The sequence below is a fragment of the Galleria mellonella genome, unplaced genomic scaffold (genome assembly GCF_026898425.1).
Source record: "Galleria mellonella isolate WM207_F2 unplaced genomic scaffold, CSIRO_AGI_GalMel_v1 utg117, whole genome shotgun sequence".
NCBI classification, from domain to species: domain Eukaryota; kingdom Metazoa; phylum Arthropoda; class Insecta; order Lepidoptera; family Pyralidae; genus Galleria; species Galleria mellonella.
This window is the reverse complement of record NW_026441980.1, coordinates 6,458,554-6,482,673: the sequence shown is the minus strand read 5'-3', so window position 1 is coordinate 6,482,673 and position 24,120 is coordinate 6,458,554. Positions and strand designations below refer to the sequence as shown.

Genomic DNA, 24,120 nt, shown 5'->3' with positions numbered 1-24,120 from the left:
CGTATATTGCTAGCAATGGGACTCCACATTACTAACAATCACTTTCACCCTCCCCCTCCTATTTATATTATTAGTAAGTATCACATGTTTGAAATCCATTATTATTTGAGATGCATTAGTTTATTTTTTTATGTCCTATCATTAACAGTTTAATTACTCGTTGTATGTATTTATTTATTTCATCATCACCATATCAGTCGTTAATTGTCCATTGCTGAACGTAGGGCTCTCCCTATTGGAGGGTTTTGCCAGAAGTTGCCACGCCTGACAGGCGGGTTGGCAAACGCAGTTAGGCTTTGTTGATCTTTAAAGAGGGACGCTGCTGCCCATCTTTCAACTGTGTCTTAGTAGTGTCTCATGACACTAACAGGAAAGGAAGAGATGGCCTACTCTATGCCGGGAGCTCACAGCATTTTATTTTTATTTTTTTATCTATTAAGTACAATTTAAAATGTGATGTTACAAATGAAACATATCATAAGGATTGCAGCTTTACTGTGATACTACTGTCATTGACATTAATGTAAATAAAATTAAAAGATATTAACAAATAGTATAAATCAAAAGTTATAATAAAATAACGAATAAGTCACTTATATTAGATAGTATTTGGAACGAAGAAAAACTCCTTTATACTGGCTACACGCAAGAAACCGCCGATAAATAACTAGTTTGTTTGTTTGATGTTTGGTTGTTGGTTACCCAATCGCTTTTTAACGGCTAAACAGATTTAAATCAATTTTTATTTAAAAGATTTACAATAAAGAACACCTGGATCCACGATGGTAAAGCAAAAATATATCACTAGTTTTAACATTTTAATAATACATTATAAAAATTCACTAACGTCCCACTACTGGACAATGGTTTTCCCCCATAAAAAAAAGAAATATTTTAATGCCTAAAACACATTATGTTTATCTATTTGATACTTAAAAGATTTATAGTCCAATATGGTAATTTATCTCATATGGGTCATAGTGGTAACCCTACGCAAATTAATAATTTACATACTCAAATTATACTAGTAAAACTATAATATATTTATTTCTCATTTAGTCTAGATTTACTTTGCAGATTTTTAGAATACTAAAATAGTGCTAGTTTTATTCAGGTTTCAGTTAATCTTTCAATATTAAACATCCAGTTGCCAGTGTAAATTATGAATAGCCAATCTTAGTGTTAATCACGGTTTTATCTCATAGTTGAAATAACCTTTTAAAATCACTGAAGATAATATTTTCTATCGCAATCAGTTAATACAGCATTCCACACCGCGTACTTTACGACCAAAGGATTTATAATAAAATTATTTTAAATCGTATTTAATTGATTCGTATTTTGTTTGTTTATGTTTGTATAATGTCTAAATAATAAAATAAAATTAAATTATAATAGTGAACTGAATATAGGTATATACCTGAAATAAACAAATAATTACTATTAATATTTTGAAATGACATTCGAAAGAGTTTTTCAATTTCACATATTTTAAATATCTATGTTACCCAGTTACGTCATCAATTGACAATCAATATATCAGAATTAAATTTTTTTAGTTATTAATGACATTTCCGACCGAATTGGCAGTTTTTCTTTACAAATAAACAAAGTACTCTATTCTTTTCTATACTATTCAAATATTACTTGTCACGAAATCTTCTTAGTTTTGAAATAAAATTAACTTATAGATGCCCTATTTTAGAATATTTTTTATGTAATGTCTGTACGCAACATCTCTTTATTCATTGTTGTGTACTGTTTTGTCATGATTAAAATTACTAAATTTTTTTGCAATATAATAAAATAAGTAAATTGATATAATTTTTAAATGAACGCAAATAATATTAAAAGGTCTAAGAATTCAAGAACTTCGTATCTATAAAATAGTGTTATCATATAGAACCTCTACAAATTGTCATTTAAGAAACATAATATACTTGTATACGAGTCTATATATATATATTGAAAAAAATCAATATTTTTAATGTTCAATAAACATTATCTGTTTATGTTTAATAAAGATATCAATAAAATTAATAATTATGTTTAATAAAAGTACACATTATTGTCGTGTCGAACATCAACAATTCGTCACTTTAGCGACAAAAGTGACAACAAAATAATATATTGAAAAAAAAATCAATATTTTTTTATGTTCGATGAACTTTATCTATGTATTTTATCGGTATCTGCGCCAAGTTTTCGAGTACGGACGCGATAACACGCTACCGATTAACGATAAGAGTCCAACCGAAAAGTTAATGTGATTTAATAATTATTTGCTTTGTTGTCTGCATTCAACAATTACAGTCTTAATTGAACATAATGAAAATGTAAAAATTTTTTGTAATTATCACAAAAACACTCTCTAAATAAAATTAGTAATAATTTGATCATTTAATCTAGCCGTGTAATCCTGGCATAGAATAGGCCAGACCTTCCTTTCTCGTTGGTGTCGTAAGAGGTGACTAAGGGAGGGCGAGGGATGGGCAGCAGCGTCCCTCTGAAAAAATCTCTAAAGCCTAACTGAGGTTGCCAACCCGCCTGCTAAGCGTGGCAACTATTGGCTCCCCCAAGGGGGAGGTTTATATACAGCAGTGGACAGTTAAAGGGTGATATGATGATGATGAAGAAAAATCACTTAATCGATTTTTGTGTATTCTACTTTTGGACTGTCTTATGGTCAGATCAATTATTCGTTTTTTTAAATTTTCAGTAAGTTTTTGTTAAACAGTCAATAATCTATTTTCAATAGATGCTTAACGTCGTACGATATTACCGTCTCAATATAAGAGGAAAGAACAACTATGCAATTGTATGGAGACGCTTTTGAATTTTCGTGGACCTTTACAATATCATCACGAAAAACTCAAAAATTTCTCATACAAATGTTTTTAATTTTGTTTTTCCATCTTGATAGTAAAAGCACACGATCGTGTTCCGACTTTATGATACCTAAATTGTAAAAGCGCCTACTAGATTTATCCACTTCAATGGTTATATCTAGACATATTTTGCTAGCATCAATAAGAAAGTTTATATTCAAGTTGATTCAAGGAATAGTAAATAAAAAATATACAGAGCCGTTCAGACGCAAATATTGTTAAAGTAACGTCCGTAGAATTTACTTAAGCTAGATTCAAATAGAAGTTGCACAGAGCAAATTGTTTTCATAAAACTCAAATCTTTTTTTTCTTCAACCACGCAGTTTCAGTTCAAGTAAGGACATTTATTTCACAGCAAAATTTGCAAAAACTATATAACAATATGATCTTATTTTTCGTATGTTTCTTATATCACCAAAGAGAACAGACACATAATTAGTGCATGTTTTATTAGAATTCAATCAATGAATCGTATCGTGTGATGCAGCCTGATCCCTCAATTATGCACTTAGTATCAAAAATCTATATTCTATGCGATTTATCTAGAAAGTACAGGTCATCGCTAATTGACAGACAAACTAATTGATTTCTCAATACATACTGTTAAGTATACCTAATAAAAGTAATCATTAATAATTGGCTCAGGACCGTTCCTTATGGCAGACTATGTGAGAGACCTATGTTTAGCAGTACACAGAAAAAGCTGATGATGACGATGAGTTACTAATAAAGGATTTTCCAAACATTTAATAGGTATAGAAACAAATAAAAAAAATGGCATCGCATAGACGTAAAAAACAGGTCTCTCGTAAATAAAATATTAACAGAAAAGTGGAAATAAAAACAAAACATACAAAAAAGCAATATAAAAGTGCTAAAAGGTATCAAATATATTCCATCCATACAAATTGTAGTATATATAGTAATCGACACCTGTGACAATTAATGCTCGGTCGCAACACGGCACTTTCATTACAACTGTATCGATGTGTCCGAACCCATTTGTACTGTTTTTGCACGATTTAAATGTATGGAGGTAAATACGCATATATTATAACATCGTTAAAGTAAGGGTTGCCTTATATAATGGTTTTAAAAAGTAACGTGATCAATACATATATTTACTATAATAAGATTGCCACAGAATATCTTTGTTTTTTTTTTTTAATTAAATGCGACCACACCAATATTTGAAGTATTCTGAAACAATGAAAACTAGCTGCGTGTAGTGATTTCGACTACAGCTCATATACATTGTAATTTTCTATTAGTGAAAGAATTTTTTAAATTAGTTTAGTAGTTCTAGACGCCACTACCTGTAGGTAATGATACCGACAAAAGTATTCCATAAATTTAACTAAATCTTTCATTCGCAGAAATAAAACAACTATTTCGATTAAATATATATGAAAGTAATATTGGAGAAAAATCTTTCTGAGTACAAATAAAAATATTAAAATAGTTTTATAATTGGTGAAGATATCACATAACATAGGTTTTCGGAATAATACTGAAAAGTACTCGTACATCCCAACATACGAATTCGAAACTATCACTTTTTAAAGTCCTTTAATAAATATGTAAACAATAAAAATTAATGTTATGTAAGAGAATATTTGCATTATTTTAGTTTATTATAACATAATTTATACAAATTTATTTGCCATGTGGTTTTGGTATAAAATGGGGCACCCTTTCCATTCCCATAGGTGTCGTAAAGGGTGACTAAGGGATATCAATGGTTGAGCGATGGGCAGTAGCGTCTCTTTTAAATAACACTAAAGTCGAACTGCGGTTGACAACCTGCCTGCAAAGTATAGCAACTACTGGTAAGACACCCTTAAAAATTAATAAATAAATATAGGGGAGGCCTGTGTTCAATAGTGGACTGCAAGTGGCCAATATGGTACAGTCATTTATTTAAACACTCATCATTTCTAAAATGCGTAATTTTTTATATACACATTTCCAAAACACTATTAAGACATTTAACATATTTCTCTAATAGGAGTACCTAACCGAAATCCCCACATCAATAAGAAGCGAGTTTGTTGTCAATAAATCCGTCCCTCGTCGTAACATACCTACTCTTAAAGTTAACAGATAAAAACTTAGTTTGCTCAGCCCGAGTCGCGGTTCGATTACATAAGACCGGCGAACTTCCTCTATTACCCCCTACTTAAGGGTACAAATTTAGGCGCCCCCTATTTAAACACAGTTGCCAAATAGCTACGTGTGTAATTTACGTGAAGTGTGGTTTACACTCGCTGAACATATGGGTAGGTTGAATTTTGTAGACTGTATAAATCTTGGCTGGGATTCGTGCAATTTATAATCATCTGGTGATTTGTAAGAACCCCACGGAGTCTAGCGTCTTGTTACACGAAAGATATTGAAGTTTTTCGTGATACGCTTAGATTTTCAACTGACTTCAAAAGGGAGAAAGTTAGTTAGCCTATATTTTTATATGTATTTCACAAATCCGCGTAATCTCATAGTACATGTATACACAATTTCATAACGACTGCTAAGCTGTTAAGGCCCTAAGAGACAACAAACAAACTCAATTTCACATTTATATATATATATATATATATATATATATATATATATCAGTAAGGACTAATGGAGCGTGGATTACACTTGTTCAACATATGGGTACGATGAATTTTGTAGATTTTGTAAATCTGAAACGGGATGTATATTCTAAGTAATTTATTGTAATTTCATTAATTCGACTACATTTATGGTTATAGTAATAATAATACCTTTATTTAAAAATTTTCAATATATATATATATATATATATATATATATATATATATATATATATATATATATATATATATATATAGGTATATTAAAATAATAATTCAAATATTACAGATTAATAAGAATTTCTATATATCAATATGTGATAAAAAAAAAAAAACATTAAAATGAAGTTTAGGTATTTTTTTCGATGTTTGCTCCCAGTACCGACGAAATACGATTTCCCTTAGGCCACAACTCTGGAAGGAGAAACGTTTCTTTACATTATATTGTTGGATAAATCTCCTTCAACTTAATTAAATAATAAATTATATTTATCTGAAAATAACATTTTCATCTTCAGTCTTTATATTTAATTTAGTTCAGGTTTTTCTTTTAATTGTATTAAATACCTATTATACAGACTGAATGAACTGTCAGTGTATAAGAAACTTGGTATTTTAAATATTTAGCTCCTTTCGTGACGTAAGCAAGAAATTAATAACAAAGATTTCGTAAAGTTCCTATTGCAAAAGAAGAATTATCGATTAATTAAATATAAAAAAAAAGAATCGAGGGAATTACAGAAAATCTTTTCTTAGTGAACCTTTACATATAATATATTCAATATAAGGCGTGCTGCATTGTTTAAAAACAGTATCTACTCTTTTTGCTTTGTATAATGGTAATTTATAAGATTTTTTTTTATATTTGAAATGCTTAAATTTGACAAGAATTTGCCTAGCCACATTTTGCTATTACAGAATAATCAATGACACAAAGCAAAATAGCTGAAAGTAAGTACAGAGTTTAACAAAGCTTTTATAGTAAAAGACGTTTTTATTAAATTCATTCATGCAGTATTTTAAAATCCAAAGCCGGTATGCATTCTGCCTTTGAAGAAGCTATTCAAAGACCCAGAAGACTAAAATGCTCGCGAGCAACATTTTATTAAACAAGATATTAATACCACCCTTTATTATGTACTTTAAAACAAAAGATCGAAACGAAATGTTTCCGTGTTATGACGTTATGAGTATCTCAATTATTTTAGGAGTTTCTTGAATTCATATTAATAACACACTGGATTTTTGTTGTTAAAGAGACATAAAACAAAAAGAATTCAAAAGAAATTATGAGTTCAATAAAAAATTTTTTATTTGTTTTCAATTTGTTTTTCACGTTTCAATACAACTATAGGAACAGGTTGTTGGTACTTGTGCATTTCTTTTAAGTATCAAATACACTAATTACAATAAATAAATTTGACTAAACACAGTTATAGTAATTTTCCATCATTAATAAAGCTATAAGGTTAATATGTAGTTCTTATTTGCATTAAAAATATAAATAATAAATATTTTATATACAAGTTGCAATATTAAAAATATTGAAACATTATATAGCGGACATATTGCTAGTCGCTATTAATGTGACAGAACCAAAGTCCCGTAACACTGTCATTATTTAAGCCGCACATTTGAGAAACTTGCCCCGTTAGAGCCCACACCTGGGCACGTCGTACAGCGGACTGCGATACTTTAATGATGTAATGAGCTCAAGTTCAGTACCATAAAAATGTTTATTGGAACAATATTGTACAGTACTGCGTAAAATTTATTAAAAGAACAATCAAAGTTAAAACAATTATGTTACTTAAAAAAGTTGTGCAATATTACTATAATCTTAACAATCCATTAATCAATTTAATATAGCCAGATACGGGGTGTAGGTGGTTTGGTTGGGATTTATTTTAAGATTAACTTCTTTTACATTGAATTATTGTGCTTTGTTCCGTCAGATGCCTCTTACGATGTTTAGGGATGAAAAGGAGTGGTAAAAATATGTAATTTATATGGAACTGTTAGTTTCTTTTACAATTTCTCAATTATCGCGACACTGTCAAAAGATTAGATTTATCAATGTACAGAAAAAGGTACTGAATCAAAGAGTGTGGGAGCTTAAAATTTTGTATGAGACAGTTTTTTATGAGCATGTTAAAGAATGAAGAAATACAGACTGTGTAATGTGTGTGTAAAATTATCAAATGTATTTCTAGTTCATTGATATAGCCAAAAACCATCGTTTGTCGCCTATTACTAACAGTGGAAAAAGGACTACAAATCCGCAACACTGTCATCATTTAAACCGCTTATTTGTGAAACTTAAGCAGTTTGAACCCACACTTGGAAACACTTCAGAGTCGACTAACTGATACCTTACCAGTGGCTCCTTTAAAAATAAAACTAAAATCAGTTTTGTTTCAAAACTTCACACTTTGGTAATCAGCTTAGACATATCCAGAAGATCTTAAAGAGTTAGAAAATTAGAAGATGATTGTCTTTAACAATAATATATTGACAGTAATTATTTACAAAACCACAACATGGTCTTACACTGAGGAAGTTTTAAGTTTATTTAGTAACTTATAGTAATATACGGTAAAAATTATGCTCAGTTTAGCTACTTGATAGAAAAAAAGAAAAGAATCTACCGTCAATAGATCAATAAAATATCAATATACCGACTCCATGAAACCAACAATCATTCTTCTTATAGTGATTTTGTACCAAACAAATGAAGTAAAGTCGATTGATCGCTTTACCAAAAACTTCCCTTGGACGTAATTCCAGTTGACATTTCCATTTAGCATTATCATCATTATATCAACCGTTATCTGTCCATTGCTAAACATAGGCTTTCCCTTAAGGGGGGTTTTGCCAGTAGTTGTCACACTTGGTAGACGGATTGGCACCTTAACCCCTGGTAATGCTGTAAGAGGGACGCTACTGCCCATCTCTCGATCATTAAGTTTCCTTAGTCATTTCCTATAAGAAAAGGAAGAGTATTTAGTATAGACAAAACTAAATAATTTACGACATGTCAAAAAGGGCGTTGAAAGTCGCTAAAAACATCAAATTATTTTTAATAAAGCTTCTAAACTTTTAGCATAGTCTAGAAAAAGTATTAAATGACTTTCTCATTATTATCCCTAAGGACACATTTCGAAAATTAATACAAGGTGAGCGGTTGCAAATTTAATTATAGAAAACAAAAACTCATTTTATATCAAATAAACAACGTAAAATGTATCAAGAAAATGTCGTTTTTACAATCAAATTTCTCATTCTAGACAGAGGACCGACGGAAGAGGTTCTGAACAAAAATTTAAATATGATTGAGCTTAACACTAAAAAGTCTAGGTTAAATAATTGCTAACGCTTTAACTTCAGTTTTAGTGAAATAGCACAAATAGTTGTTACTATTAAGAGAGGGAGGAGAGAGGCTAGCAAAGATGTTTTTGTTTTATCTAACTTTGTAAACACAACTGAATAATAAAATTGTTCTTTTAAGTTTTAATTCATAGGTTATATTATTAAATAATCTTAGTGCACAATAATGACTGTCATTGGACATTAAGTCCAATGACAGTCATAATGTAAAGTAATGAAAGATTTCGTAAAATGTTATTGATAACAGCTGATCTTTTTTTAATACTATGAAGGTGGCAAATAGCATATTTTTTATATACACATTTGTATTTTCTTTTTCATTTTCTTTATGATATGTTTTTGACACATTTTTTTAGTTACTTGAAATATATACACTTTATGTAATATATGTTGGTATCATTGTTTTTCAGCACAGGTAGCTATAAATCTTTTGGAGATTTTAAATATTTCACCCTCAGTAATAGCTGTAGTTTAAAAAAAATACAGTTAATTATACTACAGAGTCCTATTTTTCTGTCACGAAACTAGATATTTAACACAGATCAGTCGGGATATAGGACAGTCAAATAAATTACGACTCATTATTAAAACAAACTATTATAATACCCATAGTCAAAAGTGTATAATTATATCCTATGAAAAAAAAAATTGTGGTACATAATGACTGATTTGCCACCAAATTGTTTCTGTTAACATGATTCTTGATTATTTCGGTAGGTATTATGTAGTACATATTTACTCTCAGTGATTAAGCTAGATTCTCATCATTCATTCGATAGTCTACTATGTCATAGAATATGGAATTAATGCCCATAAAAGACATTCCATATTCTGTATATGACCAAGTTGAATAAAATTTTTATGGTAAAGTAATTTTGAGTATCAGGTAGTTGATGTGATTGGTATTACATTATATTTATGATCTCCTTATTCATTACTATATTAAGAGAGTCAATAATGGGCTATGGTTATATGTTACAGACATTAGTTCGGTCATTTCATGCTGATATGATTTTCAGACTCGTAACAAAACGAAAAATTTAAAACTCAAAGTTTTAAAATGGCGGATAAAAATGATGTGCCACGATTATAGAACTAGATCAACGGACAACTTCAAGAAATCATCGAGTGTTTGCCACAGATATGAAAAAGAAACTGTTTGTAACGTCAATGTAACTGCTTTAATAATGAACACAAGAGTTTTAACAGTGGACATTCATCATAGAGTTCCTAGTTATTGTAGGTACCTATAGGTATCGACGTAAGCTGTCTACCTGAGACCTAGAGGGCTTTCTAAAAGCCTTTCTGTTTGTTCAGCCCCATTCAGAGCTCTCGCGTATAATCACACCGATTCGAGACACTGCTATTCAAATGCAACTAGAGCTGCTATAGTTAAGTTTCGTACATTTCAGGTCAAATGTTCCGACGACAATGACTTTTGTTACGAAATGTAATAGTTTGAAACTAAGCGGAAAGCAAATAACACTTTTGGATAATATCTAGTTTGATACAGTAAAAATTATTAATATAAATTAGACTTATAATGTCATGATAGTAATTACGACACAATCATAATATGTACTTTAGTGACATACATTTATATGACAGAATAATATTAATGAGTCGTAACACCTTAACTAACTTCAACGTAACGAAGAAATCGTTAGTTTACGAGACGTTGAAAAATAGCAGTTTTCGCCAAGTTTTTTGACGCCACGTGGAAGTTGCAGTTCCTATCTTGCGAGATCTACTTAAGAAGACAGTCATTACGGTGTGAAACTTTGAGCTCCACTCTATTTATGGAATGTCGGTGTTTACGAGCTGCTAACAACGAAAAGAGGGGATAAAAACAATAAGCAAAATAAAATAAATCTGCTACTTACGCAGTTGTAAATGAATGAAATCTACGTGAACTTTCTCTAACAACACCCACGTACCTGTGAAAGAGAGAATACAGATTTTAGTCCACATAAATAGAAATGACATTCAATAACACTACCAGCAGGAATATAACTCTTCTCGATAACAGGAATTAATTAAAACACGAGTGGTTAATAACAAAATGGATAGTGTTTAAAATTGAAAATGTCTATGACGTTAAAAGTTTCTGGTATTCCAAATTAGCAATGAATTGGATAACACCCATTGAAGCGTTTCAAAGCAAATTTAATTAAAGTTATTCGAAACCCGAAACAACATTCCGAATTCAAACGCTAGTACGTTCGGAAACAAACCGATAGCCACACCGGAGAACCACGAGCGCGCCAGTTAATCGCCACCAACTAGTGGGTAATCCTTTCGAGTGGTGTGGATATAACGCATATAACAACTGCATTCCGAACCGTGCCGTGTTCGGAACGCGCGCATAGAGTGAAATTGCGGCTCTCGGGGGGGCTCAAAGCGATGTCGGCTCTGTATCATTGCGTGCATGAGTAGGTATATGCGGGAGTGGGTGACGTATTCGCTTCAATTCGCTCGTGCTGTTTGCCATTCTTTTGAAATGAATCTCAAATACAATTGGGTTAATGAAATTTTATACGTACAGTATCAAATGATAAGGATACCGAATACAAAATGTTAACTGACAGGTGAATATATTGCTTTGACCCGAAATAAAAGACCACGATATAAAAGCTCTATTTATCTATATTTTTAAATAGGTATATATGGAATTACAACAGTATATAGTACTGTAACTAATTATCAAAAATATCAATAAATAATGTTTAATATTTTTAATAGTATAAAATACAATTGTGGTAGCTTTTATCTGTCACATTTGTTGTACGCACACTGTCCGCTGGTAATTAATGCTCCTTTCCACTGAGGGTTTGCTGGAAGAGAACTCTTACAGAGTTAAGCTCGCACGTTGTACATCTTTATTTAATATATATATATATATATATATGTTTGTAATTTTTTTGTGTACAATAAAGAATAAATAAAATAAATAAATTTATTTTATAGTGTTGTCATATGGTCTATATATACTATTGTCAGAATTAACACAAATGTAACAATGCCATAAAATAATTTAAGTTGTACATTCTGCAAAAGATACAGATATATTTACAAAGCTTCTTACTTATATTATTAAATACACCTTTAAAACTTTTAAACATCTTTTCTGCAGTCAGGTAAAAATAACTTTGTTATTTATAATACCTGTTAGAAAGGTAAGAAGTCCTGTCAATCATCATAAACTTTAAGTACTAAGTATTTTACTTATTTCTTTTTTTCTTGACAAGGCTGTATATAATAAGATTATTACAGAAATAATAAACATTCTATATTGTTAGTAAAACTTACTGACAGTTCAGATTTAAGACGATAAGATCAAAATATTCATAAATAATAAAAGTGTATAATATGGCTTCTAGATAGCAAAGTCAGTAATCATCTAACATTACAAATAGGAAATAAATACAGCATCATTGGGATATACTGAATGGGAGGCAGAGTTGCGCCGGCGCTGCGTGCATTGCCCTTTCATATCCCCCCCTACCTTTCCCCTCGAAGCGGTGGTACAAACGCGACTGACTGCATTCCGCCGCGCTTCCTGACCAGGGCAAGTGCAGCGGCATTGCATTGCAAGTACGTACCTCCCATCCCGCGCCGCGCAACCCTACCCCTGACGCACCATTACTCGCCTAGAAGATTCAAACAAAGAGTACCATTGTTCATATATGCAATCCGTAACGCGATAAGCATAGCGACCTCTGAATTGTAACCGCCCTTCGTCCCTTTTAAAATAATCATAAAAATCTAATATTATGAAGCAAAATAAAGGGAAACCTCCCCGCCCATCACTCTCCCTCCAAGTAAGCCCTTTGTAATCTAATGCATTAAGATTATTAGGTTATGCTAACATTATGCTATTGCTTTAAAATTTTCCGACTTTTTCTTACAGTGACGTAATTTAATGCTCTATGAGAATTTTTGCAATTCAAATAAATCATTACTCGCACCTAGTATCTCTTTGGTATTGCAAATTGTTTAAAGAGTGAATATAGGTATCTATTTTTGTTTCCAGCCGTCACGGTGTTACACTAAACATTCAGAACACCCACATACTATATACGTTTTAAAATGTCTATGTTTTATATGTTTTAGACAGGAGATACGCGCGTATGCCGCTGGTACATATATCTAATAGCAATAACATACCAATTAGTTATATTATTTCAAAGCTTTACACTCATATGTAGTATATACAGTCCATTACGATTAGAAATGCATCCTTAACTGTGTTTGGAAAACATCAAATCATATTTACAAAATTTTCACGAAATGATATATTTTAGTGAATAATAAAATACAAACATATTTGAGATATTATTTTATATCTTTACTTACAGGTTTAATAGGTATTCGACATTGAAGAGTTTGTGATAAGGCCACTGTAGCATTTAGAACACACGAGACAAGACTAACCTGATGGACACAAGAGCAAAAAGTATGGAACCACTCCCTTAATAATCCGCGTGCTGAAAGCGTTTTCCATGAGGCTTTTAAGCGCTTATCTTGGAAATGATAGCCGTGGCCGGACGCTGAAAGGCTGTGACGGCAATTTCCCTACATTAGGACAGGCCCCGTTTCCCCATTGCAACTAAGCGATGAAAGCTAAAGATTTTACCACTGCATTCGTATGAATAGTTTGTTTTTTACTATTATTATATCTAGCGGGCGATCTGTTTTCATTTGCCAAGAGCGTATTGATTCGCAATGCACTCGACTATGAAGTTGAAACAGAATCAACGTGTAGTTTGGAATTTCACAGCGCTGCATAGACCAACCTGGAGCACCGGTATTAAATTCTTTTCAGGAACTGCAAGTCATGAATCACGGGAAATGTTAATTATTTTTGTATTCATTTTAAATCTATTTTATAATCCGCAAAGCAGAGACTATTCATTTAAAATTTTATATGAACCTCTCTTATAGAGTATATACTCCATCTACACATTTATTACGTTTCTCGCCTAAAACATTAGATATAAAATTATAAAAGAACGAGTTAAAATATTACAGATTACAGTGATGACAGATTTATGTAAATAAAAGCTGGGGTAGAATTACGTTAATTAAATTTTGCAAGATCACCGGTATTAAATTGAAGCCGCTATCAACATAGTATAATAATTATATGTTACCTACTGTGTTTAGAGCAGTAATTTTGAAATAGTCAGACATATTTGGGACATGTGCTTGCCCAACTTTAATTGAATGTGCGCCCTTTTAACGACTTGTAATTTTGGGATATCGTTGTAACTGCCAGGTCACTGAATTTTTAATTAATAATTTCTTGTATGCATACGGCGAAACTGTTTATTTTTGATCGTAAAAAATAGATAACTGCAGATATGTTAAATCACTATATTTAAAGCAAAGGAAATTGGCAATATTTCTCGCAAATATAATTTGTAAAGAAGATACTGGACGATTTATAAGCAACTTTAAAATACGAGAGATTCTTAATTTCTTCTGGATTTTTTGTATGTTTCTCTTATTTTGGAACTATTCTGATAATACTGTCTGCAATAAATAAGATTTCATTGTAGGATATATATATATCAATTTTGTGACGATTGTAGTTGATGTTTTTATTGTTGCGAAGCCAAGTCTTGAGTTACATGTTATACGTAACTGAGAGAATATACTGAGGTTGATACTTAATAGAACTATTTTAAACACATCTGTACTTTTTTCAAGTGCTAGTATGAGAGTGCGGTGTCCGTAAAGGCGTTTGTTTGTTTTCCGCAGCTATTTCTGGACAACCGCGCGCCGCCATTGTTTCTTGAGTTATGGCCGCTCGCTGAACCCAGAAGGTTAACAACAAAACTATCACGGTTTCATACAAGAAAATGAAAGTACAAATATTATATAAAAACCAATATATAATCCTACATAAATTGTTTATGAAATCTAAAAGCTTCTTAGGTATTCGGACGATGAAATGTGAGTTGTGGATGTAATAGAAATAGCAGCTTCATTGACTATGGTTTAATAAAATTTTATAATGTTTAATGTGTAAGTTCTATAATTGTGAGAAGAAAAATTAAACATTTTATTATTTATTATATTATTACTAATATAATCTATAGTTATCCGTTATTCTATGAATTACCTATAAAATATCAAATGGACTGTTTCCACTAGCTAATACTACAACCAGACCACGTCACATGACAGCAGAGAAGAATTGAAGTTTTCAACTTTCGCTTTTCCTTACGTACCTGGTAAAAACGAAGAAAGAACTTTAGCATTATGCACATCTTTTTTTATTAGAACATTCTGTTGTATATGAATGACTGTTATAAGACAATATATACAAGATGTCGATCACATTATGTAAAGAATGTTCCTTATAAGTACAAGGGTAAACCAGCAGACTTGTTTATTCTGGAAATTGACGTAATCCCTTGGATGAAGAAAATAATAATATTACTACCTTCATAATAATTATAAGAACGACTGATGCATATACCATACGATAAAATAACTAAGATAAAACTAAGCAACAAATGTTGTAAATACCTACTGCTGTTTAAAAAAATCAATTCAATAATGAAAAATAAAATTCACATTCTACAATTTAAGTGAGCAAAAACACAATTTAGGTACGCCATTTTCTCTTAAAAATCGTATTTTTCCCAAGAAATTAACAACCAATACACTAAGTGCAAAAAACCGTCTCAGAATTCATTCAATGGACTTCGAGTTTGATTCGACCGTATAAAAGGTTCGGGGTATCTTAACATTTGTCATGTCATCGTGTTTTTAGTTACTTTTTTAAGTGAAAACGTAAACACGAGTGGAAATGTGGCTTGCGAATAAATGAAATAGATGTGGAGAAAGGTATATAGCATACGAGTATACATGCGTATCATCCTGCTGTCGTATATGTGTTATTGAGCCCCAGTATAATCTGATCTTTTATGTTACAACTGTTGTTTGTCGGATGGAACCAGGAAACACAGATCATTGTTAACTGTCAGCCTTAGTCGAAATTTTGTCTGCGTGATACTCGTAATATGGCGAGAATTAAAATATATTATAGATAATATATAGAAAGGTCACCCCTTCCTTTTCCGTGGGCGTCGTAAAAGACGACTAAGGGAACTTAGTGGTCGAAGGATGGACAGCATTGTTTTCTTAAGGTATCATCAAAAACTGACTGCGGTTGTCAACCCGCCTGTCAAGCGTGGCAAGTAGTGTCAAAACGCCCTCTTTATGGGGGAGGCCTAAGTTCAGCAACAGACAATTACTGGCTGATATGATGACGATGATGATGACTATATAGGAATTTTCGGTTAACTTGATTATTCGATCACCAAAAATCTCTGCATTCTACTCGACATTATACAATGAAAGAATACATTATTTTTATGTAACAGACAAAATGAGATCAATTATAAAAACTGAATTTGATTTTTCTGCTTTCTGTTTTTCAGCTTGTTTCTAACTCAACAGTACAATGGATTTTAATGCAGGTTTCATTGTTATCTAAATATTCTTTTAAATAACATGTATACAATTTGAACTCGTGCAAAGCCGGGTTGGGTTGTTAGTAGAAAATAGAGTAACTTATTTATACATTTTACCAGACGAAGTCTTTGTACAAAAGTCGTTTGCTTGGGTATCTCTGTCCCATTCGTGTTCCTACCTTGAAGCATTTGTGTTTACATAGATGTGTTTCGGCTTGAAGGGTGAGATACAGCAGTAAATTTATAGGGTACAGAGGAATAACACTTTAGTCCTCAGGAATGGCAACGCATGGGGGGTATCATAGGTGAAACAATATACTCTGTTATGTCTATGGTACTGCCTATGTCTATAGGCAACGGTTACCATTTTCCATCCGGTGGGCCATCAGCTTGATTGCCATTCTAATTTGCATAAAAAATCATTTTTAATTTCAGTGAGAGTATATATACTCATAGTACGTCATTTGATTCAATTAGGTCCAATCATAACTGCCCCGTAAACAAATATTGCCTTTAATGGTCAACCATACGAGTATAAATAATGCGTTTATCTTTAAAAGTTTGTTTCTTTGAATTTCGTGGATTCATGGAAGGAAAAATTGGATATCTTAATGATAAGTTAACATTTTCTTTCTTGTATGTATATTATGTAGTTCATGAAAAACAAGCCTTAATTGAGGTTACATACTTGCTTCGAATATTTAAGTACTCGTATTTTCCTATGATTTAAAGAAAGAAAGGTATCTTTTTATGTGCGTTATGTGATATGAATAGAAAAATAGTTTTTTTTTTTACTTTTTAGATTATCGCATTTTTCTTTGAACTTAATATACATAATTAATGATCTTGATAATGCTCTTGTAGCATAACCGAAATGTCGGCGCGTTCAAAACAAATGAATAATCATGGTAAGAACCCGCTGATTGTGTATATTAAATATAGTTTTTTTTTATTGATATATTTTTTGTGGAATAAAATATTATTAACTCATTGATTGATTGGTTTCTGTTCATAATAGAATAGAGCTATTACTACGTCGGCCAACCGGCTTGGTGTAGAAAGGATTTTATTTAATTTTTTTCTTTATTTGCAATGTACTGTACAATGTTACCTTAAGTCACCCCTACGATATTTTGGGAATGAGATGTGAAGACATAATATTGTATTCTTATTCCGTCAACACACGGAAAATCATAAATTATAACAAAATAAATCTTACCCACATATAATAATTACGATCGTACCTGTATCATTTTAACAACTTCTTAAATGTTCAAAAATAAAACGTGAACACGGAAAAACGATTCAAAATAAATATTTTCATATCATAACCAATTCATAATAACGTGTAACGGAGCTGCCGTTATTAAGGTTTCCTGTTGTTGTTTCATCATTTTTACGTTTATAAAAACCTCGCTGTTTTTAAAAGAGGGTTGTAAAATTCTCAATATCATTATTTTAATATAATACACAAAGAGAGCATAGCAAACCCATAAAAGATATTTTTTTTATATATAAAAGACTAACGCAAAAGAAAGGTTAAGTTAATAAGCTTATAGCAAAACCTCTGACGTTGACCTAGCCCATATTTTTTCATTACCTGCATCACAAAGGAGCAAGAAGCAGTTTTTATGTACTCTTTTCTTCCTAGTGACGTATTTTTATCATAAAGATATGGCTACACTTGTACAATAATCTAGAAATCGTGAAAAGGTATTTTTGTCTGGAAATATTACCTGACCTTTATGAAGTTGTAATTTTAATTAGGTAGTACATTATTATTAACATAAGACTATTAAAATAATACAATATTATTATTAAAATAAGAAATACAATAAAGAGGAAGTTAAAATAGCGGCTTTAAAAAGAGTCGCTTTATAAATGTTTTTTGTGTTAGTTGATTATACACCACATTCAAATAAGCAGATGGTCCATCTGGTAGAAAATGATAACCGTTATCAATAAAGTTGGGCATCATATACATCACATACTACATATCACATATTATCACTTAGTATTACTAAGTAATTGTATATTTTTATTATTATTTTAGCCGTTAATTGTTTCTGCTGAACATTAGCTTTACCCATGAGGGGAGTTTTGCCAGTAGTTGGCATGCTTGGCAGGTGGGTTGACAACCGCAGTTAGATTTTTAGAGATGTTTTAAGAGAGATGCTGCTGCCCATCCCTTGCTCACCCTTAGTCGCCTCTCTTACGACACTCACGGGAGAGGAAGGGTTTGCTCATTCTATGTCGGGTCACACACAGCGTTGTATATTATATATTTTGAAAACTATCAATTACTATTATTAAAAAAATAACCACATAATAACGTTCATACTTTTACGCGTCGAAGTAAATTTTGCTGTGCTGAAAAAGATTCTCAAAGAGATCACCTTGTAAGGTTCATTCCTTCATTTTACAAAAAGAAATAAAATGCGTGTTTTATTGTAATTAGGCCTTTGCCTCTTTGCGTGTTAATTGTTTAATTATTTATTTAATCTTTACTTCTATTACTATTATGACATGTCTTCCAAAGAAGTTCTAATTCAACTCCTTTTAATAAAATATTACAATTGTTAAGTGAACTACTAAGAAATGGTATATTTTAGATTTATGTATATTAGAATCGTCATAATAAACCTTTAGAGGGTTCAGTTTACAAACAAACAAATTATAACTATTAAGACGGCGGGTTAAATACTGGCCGATATTAATAATTCCGTAGAGCGCGTTTTATTCAGCGAAATTGCAGTTAGAAAGATCCTATTAATGAACGTCCCGGGGTCCTTTGTCCGGCGCCAGAATATTTCCTCGGCAATCGCTCGACACCGAGTAATTAGAGAGAAAAATTCGTTACTGTGACGTCCGTATTGTACTATCGCGGTGGATGTTTCAAACTGTAACTTTTAACTTATGAATATATTAACAGGATTTCACTTACAAGTTTCTCATTTGATTGGTATTTTATTTCTATGCGTCATTTAAGTAAGTAAAACTAGGCAGATTCACAGTTCATTTGTATTTTTTTATAACTCTGTTATATGATATTTGATAGAAGTTGAGAAGAATTTTTGTAAGCAAAAAAAAAAAAAAAAAACTATTTAACGCTTGTAAACAAACGCCCGTTTCTACGTTTTAAAATGTATTATATCATTCAAAAATTGGTTATAAAACAATATGCATATGACTGTAATTTCAGATAGGAGGAATTTGTTAATTGGTACGATCATAGTGAATGCTATACTTGATTCGATCACATTTCGTCGAGCATATTTCAATCATATTTGGTAGCAAGAAGAGGTTGTTAGCAGTAATAAGGACTAACAGCCTCATTGCTAGCATTTTACCCCCTATCAGGTCAATCTCCCCGCGGCCCCCTTGCATACCATCGTGCTGAATTCGAGGTGTGTTTATCATAATGGGCTAATTGACCTGCCTTTCCATTTTCACCTGTCATCCGTCTCACTACTCCAGCGTACACCGTTAGCGAAGGCGGTGCTACCATTCCATTATCATCCATTAAAAAAGTCATATTTGTTAATGGCAAGTGTACCGCCGTCTCTAGGATTAATATAGTTGGTTTCTATCGCTAGAGAATTAATTGGAAAATACATACAAATACAAATAGTAGTGACGACCATTCCAAATTAGGGTTAATAAACCATTAGACTACGATGCTTGCTTTTATTTTTTTGATTGACTAATGTGACTCTTGGGATACGAAGAGCATACCAGAAGTTCGAAAATATAAGCGTTTCTATATCTACTTTATTTTGTTGTTATTAAGTTTGTGATTTATTTGTTATTGTTAAAAGTTTCGGAAGCACACATTAAAGATATTTTAATTATAAAAATAACCGGATTGAATTATGTGTATTTGCATAGAAAATGCCTGTTTTGTGATTTATTGCTTGTTATTTACTCATGAATATAATGAAATTGTATTTAATGTACACAAAACATCTTAAATTTCATTCAAATAATATGAGCATTAAAGCGTTGTTTATGTTTTTGTTCTTATAGATTTGAACACAAAATAAACAACAGAAAGACGAGCATTCGTCTTCTAAATAAACGTATCAGAGCATCTATAATTGAATTAGAAATATACTAGTCTCCACTGATTTTATCTCTCATAATTCCCTTCGTCATAAGGGATGATAGACCGTCGAAGGGTTGGGTCGATCGAGATCATATAAAGTTAGCTCTTGCCTTTAAAGTATATATATTTAGATATTGTTAGAATTATAGTGCATATTTTGTCTTTTATAATAAATACACTAGCGACCCGCCCCGACTTTTACGGGAAGATAAATAGAAGGATAAATTAGTATTTTATATTATTGAGCTTTACTAATTTTTATACCTTAAACTAAAATATATTGCCGTGTGGTCCCGGCACGAGAATGGATCACACCTTCCTTTCCCGTGACTATCTTAAGAGGCGACTAAGGGAACTTATTACCACATGTAATTATTTATGTTACCGTTAATCTATAAGGAACGAGATAATAAGAATTCATTATATTATGACCTATATAACTATGTAATATTATCTAAGTAGGTTATGCCATATTTGAAATCCATAAAATATGTAATATATGAAGTACGCAGGTATAGTTAAATTAGTTATTTAAACAGCTGTTATTAATTGTTCATTTATATAACATCCATTTGACGCACAATGATTATAATGGGAATAAAAGAGCATTTTTGTGTATTGAGTGAAAATTAAGTCATTAAGGATGCGAGTGGCACCCAAGGGTCATGTTCAATTTTCCCTTTAATTCTTCTCCGTTTTGCGTTACCTCCTCAATCGTAATTGTGTGTTAAATTTTGTTACGAACTGACGATCGATTTATCAGTTTCGTTGTTTTTTGGTAGGGGCGTTGAGATAGTATTTTGATTATAAATCATTTCATAACACACATCAAATAATACAAAGTGATTACGTGATGAATTAAAAACAATGTTAATTATTATTAATTTTTATTTTAGTCCGATGCATTTAATATTTTTAGCAATATATACAAAAGATTAGAAAAAGATTGTTTTAGCGATAATATTGCCTTTTAATGTAGTACATTATTTATTGTATCATCCTTCAACTAGTACAATACAAAGTAAATCCTTAATCATATTATGAATGTGATAGTTAAACTGTTAACTTCTTGTTACTTTAATGGTATACATATTACTAGATATGATGAAGAAAACGTGGACGAAGTCGCAGATAATAAATAAATAATTAGTCAATTGCAATTTTAACGTGATTAGTAAGAAGCAATCGTAAAATAAAAGATTTCAATTATTTTTAATTTCATTAATTTTAATTATTAAAACTATTATTAATTTGCTGTTTCTTAGGTAACAGATAGGTTTTTGTTTGTATTGTAACTCGATATAAATATATGAAATAATAGATCTAGAATTTTTTGTTGTTAGTTATAAGGCTGTTACTTCATTTGTGCTGTGATCTAAAAGCCGATCTTGGTCACTTCTATTGTGATCTTCATCACAATAGAAGCTTCTCTGGTCAGATGTGAGCGATTTGTAGTTGTGGAAAATATTACAGAAAATTTCCACAGTTTGCCATATTGGTAAGATATAATTATTTCAGAGCTTTCAGTGCTGTAACATTTATTTTAAACATTTTATATTAATTTTCTTATTTAAAATTGGAATCTTAATATGTAATTTTATCAAAATTAGTCAATTAAGTCAGGGTCGTCACATTATTTGTCACTCTGTTTTACATAAAAATTTATATAATAGATATATATTTATAACATTCACTGTTATTTCTATAAAAAAGATATTGAGATACTGTACACCTTCTACGTCAAATTTAAGAAATAATTTTATACCTATGCATAACTGGTCATAATCTTTCTTAATGAACTTACATTATTATATTTTTCGTCGAGTGTTTCGACTTCTTCCGGAAGTATTCATTAGGGTAAGTAGGTACTTCTACATTTCCACTTATAATAACAAAAGCATTTCAATTTAAACATTTTTACAATAATTTAATTTTAAATATAAATTTTACATAATTTTATACAAGTAATATATTAAAGATGGACAAAAATATGTTATATGTTTTTGTTATTGGTTAATTTTTATTTATTTTTAATGTATACAAATATACTTGGCTTATAAATAATAATGACCATATAATTATGTGTATTTTACTGCACATAAACATAGACAAGGAATAAATTATTTAACTTGTTTATTTGTAATTTATAAATGTTGTGAAAATATTTTATTCATACCGAGTACGAAATTGGATAGTATAATTTGAGGCATATATATCTTAATATATAAAATTCCCAAGTCACGGTAATTCGTATTCATAATTTCTTATCTTGGGCCACAATTGTAGCCAAAACCTGGACCGCATAATTAAGTTTCTTTTAAAAGGTATTTCTATAATTTCTCATAAAGGTACTAGTTAAAAATCATTTCATCATTTTATTTTTCCTGTAAAAGTTATATATATCTTTATAAACTGTAATTATTTATTTAGAAAACTTCGAAGATAAAAGGAAGAATGTTTCTTTTTTTCATAACTAAAAAACTAAGCAGTATAAAAATAAAAAAATAACAGTTTTAAAAAGTATAAATGAATACCTTAAATTTTAAGTGTTTGTTTTGGACTTTCTAGCAAATGCAATATGAATGGGCTAATGATATGTGAAACTGTTCCAAATTTCAAACTGATAGCATTACTAGTTGCCGAGATATACCACTGTGACAGACGGACGGACAAAGACACACCATAAGAGTTTATTTGTACCTTTTTGATACGAAACCATAAAAATGGGCTTAATAGATGGGGCGATAATGTATAAAACAAAGTTTGCCGGGTCATTAGTCATATAAAGGTATATTCACAAACATGGCAATTTAGCTTACGATTGGCAGAGTCGATCTGTAAAGTTGGTATCTTTGCCAACTGAGCAATTTACCTGTTGACATACCCACTTAGTTTAATAACGATCAAATCTTCTGAACATATGCCAAATCAAACTATTCGTCTAATTGTCTAATTTAAGAGTAAGCATAATAGAAATTCAGAATATAATAATGTCTAGTTTATTTAAAAAACAATATTATAGAAAAAGTTTACTTAAAAGACCAAAAACAAGGAAACTGATTTGGTGCAAAAATAATTAATTAAATTAACAAAATAACAAATCTCTTTTTTCGTTTGATAATGAAGATACTTTTCCACTTATTTAATTAAAATTGTATTAATGATCTTAAATATGTTGAAGGGACTCATTGTATGAAAATCGGGAAGAATCGCTTATTATGACAGTCTATGGGAGAGTATTATGTTTAGCAGTGAACAAATAATGGCTGACGTCACATGAAAACCTAAAGAGAAATTTCAAAAATACCATACAACATCATTATAAAGAATGAAGTAAAAATGAATATTCGCTAGAATAATTTTACCACTCCTACAATTTACAAAAACACTAATTGTTCTATTTTGAAACACAGAAACAAATTAACAACACAAAATAGATAAATCTTATAAAGACAAAAAGTTAAGAAGAAAATGTAACACAAATCACATATTAATAACAAAAGAGATTCAAACAAATGGCGTAGAGACTAGTTTTTTAGCATCGACACTTGAATCTATGGACGTTCCGGTTCGTAAGTCGGCACGATGACCTTATATTATTTATGGTTTGGCGCAGGATGTAAGCGGGAAGCGAGTCACCGTACTATGATCGTAGA

General features: G+C 30.8%; 1 protein-coding gene across 13 annotated transcripts in view; it reads right to left on the bottom strand.

Moving 5' to 3' along the window:
- LOC113511928 (polypyrimidine tract-binding protein 2) overlaps window positions 1–24,120 on the bottom strand; it is a 530,476-nt gene that overhangs the window by 199,828 nt on the left and 306,528 nt on the right. For 2 of the 13 annotated variants that reach the window (XM_052896553.1, XM_052896561.1), the window contains exon 2: window positions 10,756–10,809. The exons of the other annotated variants lie outside the window; for them this stretch is intronic. The gene's annotated coding sequence lies outside the window, so the exon portion shown is untranslated. The remainder of the gene's footprint in view (window positions 1–10,755; window positions 10,810–24,120) is intronic. 13 annotated transcript variants of the gene reach the window in all.